Below are 14,251 nucleotides of genomic sequence, written 5' to 3'. Positions count from 1 at the left end.
AATCAGAAATTGAGAAAACATGTTCTGGCCCTTGCCTTCCTTTTTGACTTGTCTTGTGTAGGTCATTAATTAATACCACCCATAGATGATGGAATAGTGTACAGATGTGAACATTCTGGCCTTTTTCTTGATTTCAGAAAAGAAAATGTTCAACACTATGCTTCAAGTATCATGCTTATACTTATGAGATTCAAGATTCTCATAAGTACTCTTATTAGGTATAGAAAGTTTGCTTCTATTCCTAGTTTCTTGAACTTTTGCTGTGAGAAGATACTGAACTACTTTAAATATTATTACTGCACCTACTAGGATTCCATGGTTTTTTTTACCATTTTTTCTTTGAACATGATGTATAACACTGATTCCATTTCTAACATCACATAAGAGTAAATCTCTGAAATAAATTCAACATGGTCCTAATCTATTTATGTCCTATTAAAATCTCTATTTGAGTTCTAATATTTCATTTAGGATTTTTGCATCTATGTTTATGATGAATTGGCCTGCAGTATTCCTGTTTTTTCAATACAATTGTCAGTATTTGCTAAGAGTTTATTCAGGCCTGAAAGCGGGGGTGGGAAGAATTGGGCTTACACCTCTTTTTTCTATCCGTTTCTTTTCCTTTTCTTCTCAAACAATCCTGAACATTCAGTATTAAAGTCATTAAGTAAAAAGAAACAAGGAAAATATCCCTGGTGGCTAGAAGGAGCTATCATCTGTCTGCCAGAGTTTCAGCAGGTTGAGAAAGGCATCTAGAGAACAGATCCAGCAAAAGGTGTCAGAGTGAGTCAAGTGAGGCTGTAGGGTGGGTGGTCGCCCAGCAGGGGTGTCCAAGCTCTCAGGTGGTCATGAAATGATGCTTGTGGAGAGGCATGACAAAGTGAGAGCCAGCAAGCTGAGGAGGACATCCATACCATATAGGGGGACAGGAGAGGGAATGAGAATAGCTTAACATGGAGAGTGAAAGCACTTTGGTTTAGGAGAGGATCCACACATGGGAGTGGCCAATTACAGATTGCAGACTATAAACAAGCTGTGAGCAGGGAGGTAGAACTAAGGCAAACAAGAATCACCCATGCCGGTTAGCCTGATGCTTGCTGGCAACCAAGCAGTGTGGGGATGCATACAGGTGAAGGGGTTGCCTGCCATGTTGGATAGTGTATGTATATAGGAGCCACCTGCACAGCGCACTCAAGTTCCGATGGAAAAAGGAATGCATCCAAGTGTAGGATAGTATGGTGGCAAAAACGGGAGACTTGTTACGTACAGAGATTTGATCAAAAACAGTGAAGATAACAGTCTCAAGGTTTTCATTATATGAGAATGAAATTACAATATGGAAAGGAAGAGAAAATGAGTTAGGTTGAAATGGATATATCTTTATCAGTGTGAATTTTTTTTAAGAGATGAGGAAATAGAAATGTGTGTATATATCCACAAAAAACTAATGTGTACAAAAATTGGTTCATACTTTTCTAAACAAAATCTTTAATGTATTAAATTTTTGTATTTTGTCATCCAAATACTTAAGACTACAAATTTGTAAGTACTGCTTTAGCAGTACCCACGTCTTCTGTATACTATATTTTGCTCCTCAGTTCTATGTACAATCTAGTTTCTAGTAAGATTTCCTGGAGGGGCTGGGGTTATGTTTCAGTGGTAGAGCACTTGCTTAGCACATGCAAGACCCTGGGTTCAATCCTCAGTACCACATAGATAAAAGTACTGTGTCCAACTACAACTAAAAAATAATTTTAAAAAATAGATTTCCTGGACCCTAAACTATTTAGGATATTTTTAATAATTTTCATAATTTTTTATAATTTCTATGCATGTGGGAGCCTTAATTAGCGATGCCAATGGCTAAGCTTTTGTTAGTAAGTACCAAAAATAAAGTGGCTCTGAAAAGGATGCAGTATATTTCTCTCAGAGGTGGGTGGGCAGGCTATACTGAGAGCCTTCTCCACACTATCAACTGTCTATTTTGCTACCCCTTTAGCCCCCAGGGTGCTGCCCCTCCCTTGCCAAAGGAGATGATGCTGCATAGGATATCTGTATCCTGGGCGGGGGCAAAGAGGAGAAATAAATCAAGAGCTATTTCTTCTTTAAAACATTTCACCAGGAAGGTGCACCAAGTCTTGTACTCCGAAAGGTCTACTCCAGACCTAGTGGCAAGGTAGACAGAACCACTACGTTTCTACTCAAACCTCAGGTTCTAGAAGGAAAAAAGGGCAATAGCTACTAGAGGATAATAAGCATCTCTGCCATGGAAGTTTTTAGTTATCTTTATGTTAGACATTTTAACTCAATTACACTGTGGTTAGAAAATGTGGTACGCATAATCTGTCTTTTGAAATATATTCATGGTAAATGGCCTCCTAAATGGTCAATTTATGTAAATGTTTCCTGTGTACTTGAGAAGAGTGTGTCTTCTATCAATTGTTTTGTACAGAATTCTATATATATCTACTAGATCAATACCACTAATTGTGTTCAAATCTTTTATATTCTGTCTGCTTAAACAATTACAGAGACAATTTGTATTATTCTCCCACTATGATAGTGAAATTATTTTCTTTGTGCTCTTGTCCATTTTTGCTTTTCTTGTTGTGAAGTTACTAGGTGTATTTTCAAGTTTAGAGTTATACCTTCCCATGGATTTTAATATCAAGTGTGATCCTCCATCAACAATTTAGGAAGGCTGAATTTTGTGATACTTGAATAGCCTACATCAGTTTTCTCTTTATCTTTCTGTACAAAGTTTTCTATATGCTGATGTTTTAATTGTGCCTTCTGTAATCAAAAGGTTTTTTTGTGCGTTTAATCCAGACTGCTAATTAAAACTTTAAATGAATTACTCTATTTACATCTAAGGGAATCACTAATACTTGCACTCATTTCTGAACACCTTATATTGTGTTCATTATTTGCTTTTTTTCCCCATTTATTTCTGTCTTTGGGTTTGAGTTCTACACTTCATTGTTTCAGTCATTTCTATGCTTTAGAGGCTCCCTAATTCAATGACCATACATGCATTGTAAGAATATAGAGTATAGAGTCCATATTTTATCCCTTCTCTTACATTATTAAACCACTTTTAAAAGCTTTAACACTGGATTCTTTCCCAAATGCTACTTCTACCCATATTTTAGTCTTAAATTTTCAAATCACAAATTAGACATTTTTATGGTGTTTGTTTATATTTAGCCTTTGTTTGTTAATTTTCTACCCATTCTCTTTTTGCACTTTTAATTCTAATTTATATCCTAGCATTGTATTTTACTTGTTTCTGGAACCATTCCATGTCTTCCTCAAGCACATTTTTAGATGATTAAAATTTGGCATGAAATTTTTAATTTTATTTGCCCAAAAACAAAGCCTTTATTTTTCCCCTGTGCTTAAGGAGTAGTTACACTTACTCTCCCCCCTCAGGCCTTCAAAATGCTTTGACTTGTGCTATTAAAGAGTCTACATCCTCTAACTTCCCTTGGGAAGTTTCTTTCCTTTGGCTGCTCAGCTTTTTTCCAGTCATTCATCTTTCAGGAATTTTAGAAAATTCTCAATCCTTAACACTTAGATTTTCTATTCCTCTACTCTCTTCAATCTCTCCCAAGTAGAAAAATCCTAGAAGAACGCAAAAAATGCTTCAGGACATTGTAATGGGCAGGGATTTTTTTTTAATTGGGATGCCAAAAGCACATGAAACATAAGCAAAAATAGACAAATGGGATTACATCCCACTAAAAAGCTTCAGCAGAGCCAAAGCAATAATCAGTATGCAGAACTTGAAGGATGGGAGAAAATATTCGCCAACTGTTATGGTTTAGATGGGAGGTGTCCCCCAAAAGCTCATGTGTGAGACAATGCAAGAAGGTTTAAAGGGGAAATGATTGGGTTATGAAAGCCTTAACCCTATCAGTGAATTAATCCCCTGATGGAAATTAACTAAGTGGTAACTGAAGGCAGGTAGGTTGTGGGTGGAGGAGATAGGACATTGGGAGCATTCCTTTGGGGCATACATTGTATCTGGCCAGTAGAGTCTCTCTCTGCTTCCGAATCATCATGTGAGCTACTTCCCTCTGCCATACCCTTCTGCCATGATGTTCAGCCTCATGTTAGCCCTGAAGAACAGAGTCAGGTGTCTGTGGACTGAGACCTCTGAAACCGTGAACCACTAAATAAACTTTTCCTCCTCTACAATCATTCTGGTCAGGTCTTTTAGTCACAGCAGTGAAAAAGCTGACCACCTATCCAATCTGACACTGGATTAATATTCAAAACACATAAGGAACTCAAAAAGTTATAACAAATAATCCAATTCACACATGGAGAAATGATCTGAATACATGTCTCCATAGAACTTCATCACTTCTTTCCATTTTTAAACCATTTTTGTTCATTTTCTTTGCTGTACCTAAATTTCTACTCAAACTATCCAGTTAAATTTTTGTTTCAATTAATTTTTTTATCTTTAAAGCCTATGGAGCTACTTTATCACAATTCTCCATTTTTTTACAGTCTCATTATTTGATAATTTAGGCTTACCTTTTCTCATTTCTTTATACAGTTAACATTCAGAATGTGTATGAATTCTGTAATATATATCATCTCAATACACATGATATGTACATATGTGTTCTCATACCTATAAACTGTAGTGCTCCACCACACAGATGTTCGTGGGGTGCTATTTAAACTAATTCGGGAATTTGTTTGCCATCATAGAATCCATCAGACCCATCATACTTCTGCTGGAACCAGTGCATGACCTTCTCTTTGTGGAGTCTGTTTGGCTCCAATGCAGCTGGTCCTGAACTACTTCTCTGTGATGCTGAAACCTGGCCCACCCAGCACCACTTACAGATCCAGACTATAGATACTAATTCTTGGATAGTATTTGATGCCCAGATGAAGTATTCCTAGATCCCAAAACAAAAGTTGCCAGTAGCTAAAAATTTATTTTTTTCATTCATACCCACATACATTAAGACCCTTCTCCAGAATTTCTTCTGCCTTGGCCAAACAAATGATGCAGTGGACAAGAGTCCTTTCATTTCTTCTGACACCAGAGATCTGACAGTACTATCTCGCTTTGGAAAACACAAGTCTGACCTGTGGAGCTCTTCCAACACTTTGGCTGATTGGATCAGTCTGTCTCCACTCTCCCCCACACAGATGTTGAGGAAGAGCTTGTAGACACAAAGTTCTCCTAAGGGGTTCTCCTTTTCACCTCAATCCCATGATGTCAAACAGGGAACTACTTGAGGTCTAGTTTTAAAATACATCCCTCCAGAAGTATTCTGTTGTATCTTTGCTTAAGCATTTGGGACAATAACCAGCTTGTTGCAAGATAATTCTACAAGAATAGTCTCACATTTCTACACATTCTGGGAGTTACAAGTAGTATATTGCTCCAACAAGATTCAGAGACTGCTACACATAGCCATTTGCTCACATTTCAAAATATTCTCTCCCCCTCCCTCTGCCTCCCCGCTAGGATACGATGAGCCTATATGCCAGCCATCCTATAAGCTTTGATTCTCACATTCTGTGGGATCCTTTTGTACAGCACATCTATACTTCAAAGGAACACTGAGTTACCACTACCTTGTAACTGAAGAGATTGTGGTTTGGGGAACCAGTGCTGAAGGCTATTACAATACAATCTGTTCTCTGACCAAGAGTCCTCCTGTCATCTATTAGATTTATGTCTAAAAATTTGTAGCAAGTTAACATTACTAGAAGTCTGCCATCTGGGGGAAAAAAGTTCAGAACCTGATGGTTTTACTGCTACATTCTATGAAACATTTTTTAAACAAATTCCAATTCTTCCAAACTCTTCCAAAAAATTGAAATGAAGTAACTGTCAAACTTTATACAAGGCCAGAATTAGCCTTCTATCAAAACTATACATTACATACAATAAAAAAGAAAACTGCAGACATATAATATCCCTGATGAATACAGATTTTTCTCAATACTAGTAAATGGAATTCAACAGCATATGAAAAAGATTGTACACCATGATTAAGAGAGACTCATCTCAGGGATGCAAAACTGATTCAATATATGCAAAGTCAATTATAATACAACACACCAAAAGAATGAAAAACTGCATCATCATTTCAATAGGTACAAAAAAATCACTAATACACAACATTTCTTCACAATAAAAACTCAAAAATATAGTAGATACAGAATGAATATATCAAATTACTAAAGGTTATGGTATATAAAAAACCCACTAGTTGTGGGGAAAAACTGAAGGTATTTCTTCTAAGACAGAAACAAGCCAACAATGTCCACTTCCACCATTTAGTATATTTAAGCAAGAAAAAGAAAGAGCATCCAAATTGGAGAGAAAAAGTTATAGAATCCATATTGCACATGACATTTTATACATAGAAAAATATAAATACTCCACCAAGAAGCTGTTCAAACAGATATATTCAATGAAGTTGAAAGCTATAAAAAACCGATATATAAAAAGCAGCATTTTTATTCACTAATGAACTTGCAGAAAGATGATAATAAAGCAATCTAGTTCACAATAGCTACAAAAATTACATATTTAGGAATAAAGTTAATCAAAGAAGTAAAAGATCTCTACAAGAAAATTCTCAAGCACTGATGAAAGAAGTTACAGGGGACAGAAGAATTGGACAAGAATTACTATTGTTAAAACAACAGTACTCCTCAAAGCAATCTATAGATCAACATAATTCCTTTTAAAATCAAGAATTCCTTCACAAAAGTAGAAAAAACAATTCTAAAATTATATGGAACCAACAACAACCCAGAAAAGTCAAAGTCATTCTGAACAAAATAACAAAAAAGCTGGAGGCATCACAATATTTGACTTCAAAACTTATTACAAAGTTACAGTGACCAAAAATCTCATGGTAGTACCATGTAAACAGACCAGTGGAACAGAATAGCGAACCCAGAAATTAATCCTCTTCACCCAGCCAATTAAAGCCACCAGGAACCCACAATGAAGAAAGGACAGACTAATAAATTGTGCTTTCCAATTTGGATATATATATATGTGAAAGAATGAAATGAGAATGCTTCCTTTTACCGTACACAAGCAACTCAAAATGGAATGAAAGCCCTACATGTTAAAGCTGCAACTATAAAATTACAAGAAAATGGAAAACCTTCAAGACACTGGTATAGGCAAAGATTTTCTGAAATAGGACCACAAAGGAACAGGCAAATAAAGTAAAAATATACAAATGAGATTATGTTGAACTAAAAAGCCTCTGTCCAACCAAAGAAATAATCAAAAAAATTGAGAATCTATAAAAATGGAAAATACTTGTGAATTACTCATCTCACAAGGAATTAATATCCAGACTATGTTAGGAAGTCAAAAACTGAACACAGAAAAAATAAACCTTCAATTAAAAAATGCACTGAAGAACTAAATATACTTCTCAAAAAGACAGACCAAGGTACTATGGTTATCGCTCAGTGGTAGAGTGCTTGCCTAGCATGTGAGAGTCACTGGGTTTGATTCTCAGCACCACATATAAAGATCCACTGAAAACTAAACAATATTTAAACAACTAAACATATATATTATATATGACATACCAACATTCAATAAATATATGAAAATCTCAATCTTACTAATCACCAGGAAAACAAAACCACAATGAGTTATCTATCATCTCCCTTTTGATTAATAATTTGAATGGACTAATGGGTGGTAATTGTAGGCAGGTAGGATGTGGCTGGAGTAGGTAGGTCACTGGGGATTTTCCCTAGAGATTGTCATCTGTGGCTCCTTGCTCTCAGCTCTTCCTTCTCCCTGGTTGTCATGAACTGAGCAGCTTCCCTCTGCCATACCTTTCTGCCATGATGTTCTGCTTCACCTTAGACCCAGAGCTACAGAGCAGGCCAAACATGGACTGAACCTCCAAAGACCAGGAGCCAAAATAGACTTTTCTTCCTCCTTTAAGTTGTCCCTATCAGGTCTTGTGGTCACAACAACATAAACCTAACATAATATACAAAATTGATGAAATCATTCTATCAAAAAGATACTTGTGCTCTCACGTTTATTGCAGCACTTATTCACAGCACCGAAACTGTGGAATCAACCAAGATGCCCATTAGTGGGTAAAGGCTATAGAAAAACAATGGAATATGATTCAGCCATTAAAAAAAGTGAAATCCTGTCATTTGCAGCAACATGCACAGAACTGGAGGTAATTATGTTGTGAAATAAGCCAGAAAGAGAAAATACAAATGCCACATGTGCTCACTCTTTTATGGGAAGTAGCAAGTCAATCTTTTACAACAGAATGGAATAGTGGTCTCTAGAGTCGGGGAAGCATTGGAAACAGCTGAAAACAAATCAATGGCATATTTTAAAATGACTGGAAAAGATCAGTGTGAGAGTCACAACACATAAAAATGATTAACATTTCAATGTTTATCCTGATTTGATTATTACATGCGGTATCATGTATCAAATTACCATAATGTGCCCCATAAAGATTTTTTAAAATTTTATGGATTTTTAAAAATTTTCTCACAGTATCTCTTGAATTTTAGAAATAGTGCTCAGCATTTATACTTTCCAGTGTTCTTTAATTTAAAAACATACATGCACACTCACTGTTCTACTTTAGTTCTGACTTCTGAGCTTCCCTCAAGTTCATTATGATGTTTCTTCAATGTCTCATTAAAAACTCAGATTGAGTTTTTAAGTATCCTAAAAAGCAGGAATCCTGCAAGCAGAAAAAGGTAGAAGAGCCTACTCCCTTGGGCCTGTGGTACAGACAGATGCAGGCAGATGTCAGCCCTCTGCCAAAGAATGTAGAAGAATCCTTCATGCACTTTGGTCTCAAATGTCTGATGCTGGAAAGACTTGTCTCATCTGTCATCATCCTTAGTCTCTTAAGAATCAGGAAAATAAATAACTTTAAAAAGAATAGCTTTATTAAATTACTACTGCAAATAATTTCAAACCATAATTCCTGATATTCTTTTCTCCTTTTATGGCTGGACATAAATAGCAGGCAGTCATTATCTATGCATGTATATATGTTTAAGTGATTCTCTATATCCAGTGCCTAATTGGTCGATCTGGAGTTTTGGGGGGTTTTTTTGGTTTTGTTGTTTTTAATATAGCCTCCTTGATGAAATTTTAAAAAGTGGGGGGGGGGCAGGAAACCATGGGACTCCAGAGTTCAACAAATGGCTCTTCAACTCCAAATGTGTGGCTCACTCATCAGAAAACTCCACAAATGAACTCTGAGAACCCAAACTTTTACCTGAACCCAGCAGCGGTCTGGCTCAGGAAAGGTACAAAGGTTGCTATTCAAAGAGGAGTTCTAAGCCACATGAGGGTCACCCAAACCAGGCACCCTCAACTTTGCTCCTTCTCATTCAAATCTAAGATCAAAGGATTTCACAGAACCCCTCCCCAATCATTCATTCTAAGGTACAACTCCCTACCTCTCAACTATCTTATTTTAGGACATACAATATAGAATTATCCTATTTTAGATTCCTCAGAGAATCTTTTAAATTATCCTCTTTTAAATTATCTTGTTTGCCTCCCTCTGTACATCATTGTTTCCTATTGGATATATGTACGAAGGTGAACTCATCTGCCTCAGTTCCTAAATAAAAGGACATAGCAAAGACTTTAAAAATATTTATTGCTGGGCATGGTGGCACACAACTGTAATCCCAACAGCTTCAGAGTCTGAGGCAGGAGGATTGCAAGTTCAAAGCCAGCCTCAGCAACTTAGCAGGCTCTTAGTGACTAGCAAGACCTTGTCTCAAAAAGGGCTGAAATGTAGCTAAGTGGTTAAGCACCACTGGGTTTGATCCCTGGGGAATAACTGAGATTGAGTTTTTTCTCTCATGATTTCTACCACTTGTCCCTAAAAACCTTAATATTCATAAAATAGTTAAATAAAGCCTTATATCAATGTTAACATTTTCTTCAGATATGTCAGTAATTAGGTCATATCTCCATTTCCAACACCCTTTTAGATTTGACCACATATACTTAGCAAGAATCATTGCTCACGGGACTTCTCTCTTCCTTACTTCTGCTATCTTGAAATCAGTTGATTGTCATTTGATTAAATTACAACCCAAAGTACTTTCTTAGATAAGGATTCATAGTACATGAATATTCATGGTATATGAATCCTTATATACCCCAAAGTGGTATGTATTTTTCTTCATGGATGAATGATAACTTAGCTACACATAAAATTCTTGGGCTATAGGTCTTACTTTTCCAGAGCGTGTAGACAGGACCACAATAGAAAGGTCAAAGAAACAAGTGTACAGATATTTTCTCACTGTCTTTTAGCTTTTCACATTATAGATGATAAAAAAAAAGCCCAATGTTAGATTATGTTTACTTCACGTGTCATGTTTCTATAAAGATTATTCTTTTATCTTCAGCTTTGGAATTCAGGAATTTCACTTAGAATGGCCACACTGACTCTTGATGAGTATAAAATGACAGATGAGGGGAAGTAGACATACTGATATGTAATGCTCTAGCTACAGGGTCCTCCATCTACAACCATCCGAACAGGCCTCGTCATTCCAGGATGGAGACCTCGGGGGGCTCACACACGGAAGGAGCAGACTTTGCATAAGCTATCCTATTTTAACACCCTCACCCAGTTTTGAGAATGGGAATCAGCAATGTCTTTAAGAAGTTGGAAAATTTCAAGTCCTGGTATCAAAGTACCTAATAATGCACAATGCAAGCAACAATTTAACTATAATTCAACTCATTGTTCTGAATTAGCTGCACCAGCTTCAGGCAAAAAACATTTGTTCAGTGAGCAGAAGCAGTTCAAAGATGGATAAATAAAATTTAAACTATACTGAGGACAGGATACAAAACGTAGTGAGCACATAACACTAAAATTATTGAAAGCCTTTTTGTGACTACTGCCTTCCGTTTTGATCACCTCAACTCATAAAGGACTAACAAAATACTTTCAAGCAGAGAGTATAATAGTCTTCGGCATTACAGAATACTAGAAATAGTGTTACTAAGTTGAGAGAAGCCTTCTAAAAGACAAAGTTGATTCAAAGTAAATAATTGGTAGTTTAAGAAAACTAATTTTCTAGTTAATTAAAAGGATTCTAAATGGAATTAAATCATAAAACAGTTCCTTTAAAAATCAAGTTTTTATATAAATTATCTATCATGTACTATAGAAGATTAAAAGCCAATAATTATGGAGTATTTTTTGAGGGTTATATATAGTTGCTATAGCAACAATTTTTCAAAAAGGTTTATCAATGTATAAGCTAATAATGTAATCACTTTTCTGATGCTCATGGTAAAAACAGACAAAAACCTCAAATATGTGTTTCTACCCCAAATTTCATTGGCATACATATTTTAACAATAGTATTTCCTCTAATTCAAATTACCCAATTCAAATTACCCAACTTTCCAGATAATATTCTCAATTCTCACACACACACAAGAAAATGTACTCATTTACATTGTCCCAGCTTGTCATTAAACTCATTCTGTAATCTAACAACACCAAATATTTATTTGGCATTTGCCACTTATATTAAAAATAAGAACATTCTGACTCCACTCAAGTATTAATAGGTTTCATCCTCTATTTCTCAACCATTTTAATAGCTTGCCGTGACATTCTTAGAGAAAATGCACTTTAAAAAAAATGTATTATCTGACTCAACCACAATGACTCTCTATTAAAGCCATTACCAAACCAATACTACTATGGGGGAAAAAAAAAAGAGAATGTTTTTTTGTTTTTTGGGGGTTTTTTTGGTTTTTTTTGTTTGTTTTTTTGTTTGTTTTTAGAGAGAGAGTGAGAGAGGAGAGAGAGAGAGGAGAGAGAGAATTTTTAATATTTATTTTTTAGTTCTCGGCGGACACAACATCTTTGTTGGTATGTGGTGCTGAGGATTGAACCCGGGCCGCACGCATGCCAGGCGAGCGCGCTACCGCTTGAGCCACATCCCCAGCCCCAAAAAAGAGAATGTTTGAATGCAGTTCTTATCAGTACTATAGCTGAGCTTTAAAGAATGCTAAATATGAAAAGATAAATTTGTCCTTATTAATACAGATGAGTCAACCTGGAATGAAAAAAATCACCTAGCTGATTTATTGGTTGCCCCTCCTGCTCCTTCACTTTCTTTTCCAGCATTTTTCCCAAGTGAACCATATGCTAAGAACCTATACACAATCAAGGAAGAAGAAACTTCTGGGGTAGGCACAGAGACAGTGAAATCCATGTCTCTACTCCAGATTTTGCATTTTCTTTAAGAACAATCCACCAGATAATTGGGATGCAAGCATATAAACAGGGTGAGTTTCAAGAACCACATACTCAAGTGCAAAGACATGGCTGCCAAATTCTTCCCTCCCAGGAAATATTTTATAAATAGCAGATAATGAATTCTTTAGAAAAAAAAGTCTCTAACAAGCCCATGATAGACGTGATTAGTGTTTAACTTCTCTCTCTTCCCAGATAAGAGGTTAACTCAGATATCCTGGCTTGAGAACTCCCAAGCTCCAGAGAAGCAGTAAGAAAGATTTCAAGTAATGAGGCTTATATACCTTGCCTAAAGGGGGAGGAGTAATTCTGAAAAATAATTGTGAAAGACTCCCCAGACTTCCATTTCCACCATTATGACAGACCCCACACCCTGAAGACTCCCTCCTGTTTGGAACAATTAAAATTCTGGATACAATATTTGAAACACGTTTTGTAAAAGGTTTGCCAAGTTGGCAGAGAAACCATCTGTAGATGCCAAAAATTAAAAGTAAATGTGAGGTTCATGAATGCCACAGGGACTCTCTACTACAAAGAGTTCTGCCAAGTGCTGAACCGTCTAATTCCCCTCCTGGTGGCCTCTCAGAGCACCAGAGGACATTCAAGCCTGAGGCTCACTGTGGTGGTCAGTTTCATAGATGAGTTTCAAGTTTCTAGGAAAAGCTGCAATTCCAAAGGTCACTCATCCTCTCTTTAAAAAGTCACCAAAAACTATGAAAAGGAATGTATTCCTCTTGCCAGTGTAACCACATCCTTAGTTTTGCTTATAATACAAATTCATTCTCTTACATGTCTAAAGGCCAGAAATCTAAAGGTAAAATATTGGCAAGGCTGAATTCTACCCAGAAGCTCTAGGGGATAATCTGTGGCCTTGCTTGCTATGAACTGACATGTATTCCTCCCGCCCCCCCTCCAATGGTGACTGTATTTAGAGATAACGTCTTTAGTATACAAGTAGGTTAAGCAAGGTCATAAGGATGGGCCCTTCCTTATCTTCACAAGAAGAGGAAAAGGCAAAGGCAAGACCCATGTGCAAGAAGCCCCGTCTGAAGACAGCCAGGAACATGGCCATGTGCAAGCCAAGAAAAGGACCTCTACCTGAAACTGACCATGCTGACACCTTAATCTTGAGAATTCTAGTCTTCAACACCATGAGGATATGAATTTATGGCAGCCCAAGTTGTCTAAGAAGTTGCTTTACTCAACTTCTGGAGAACTACTGTATACCTTAGCTCGAGGTCTATTCCTCACATAACTTCAAACTCCTGCATCCCTCTTATAAGGACCCTTGCAATTATCCTGGGCCCACCCAGATAACCTGGGATAAGATCAAGATTCTTAAAAAGATCATATACAATATCCCTTTGCCATGTAAGGTAACATTAATATGTTTTAGGGATTAGAATATGGGGCTTGAGGATATTATTTAGCTTACCACAAAGTATCAAAGAAGAAATTGGCTGGTTGTGACAGAACTATGTAAGATGGTGGAAATTAAAAGCATTAATCAATCACTCATACAAAAAAAAAAACTTACTTCTCTAATTGAACTACCAAGACTGCCATCTTGCATTAACAAAACTCAATTAGTATAGTACAAGTACTAACCAACCCAAATGGATCTACCAACACTACACCATTCACAACCATGTGGAATTACACCATCAGCCCTGCTTCCAGCCACATGCTCTTAAGTCACACCTAAAACAGACACATAAATGTTGACAAAAAAAAAAAATAAAGTGGAAGAAAATACACTAAATAAGTCAGCTGGTAAGAGATGAGATAAAATAGATTTTAAGACCAAAAAAATCATTACCATAGCTATAGTGTCACTATGTAATCAAAGTTACAAGGTTGAGATTTTAACGTTTGCATTTCATTTCTTGCTCTTCACTGCATCAAAGCTGTTCATCTTAGACAGATTCTACTGC

At 36.4% G+C, this 14,251-nt stretch overlaps 1 pseudogene; it reads right to left on the bottom strand.

Annotated features, from left to right (window-relative positions):
- Window positions 1-4,691: 4,691 nt before the first annotated feature.
- LOC101970576 (large ribosomal subunit protein uL5 pseudogene) overlaps window positions 4,692-14,251 on the bottom strand; it is a 50,395-nt pseudogene continuing 40,835 nt past the window's right edge.

The sequence above is a fragment of the Ictidomys tridecemlineatus genome, chromosome 10, assembly GCF_052094955.1.
Source record: "Ictidomys tridecemlineatus isolate mIctTri1 chromosome 10, mIctTri1.hap1, whole genome shotgun sequence".
Classification (NCBI taxonomy): Eukaryota; Metazoa; Chordata; class Mammalia; order Rodentia; family Sciuridae; genus Ictidomys; species Ictidomys tridecemlineatus.
This window is presented reverse-complemented; position numbering and strand designations above follow the sequence as displayed.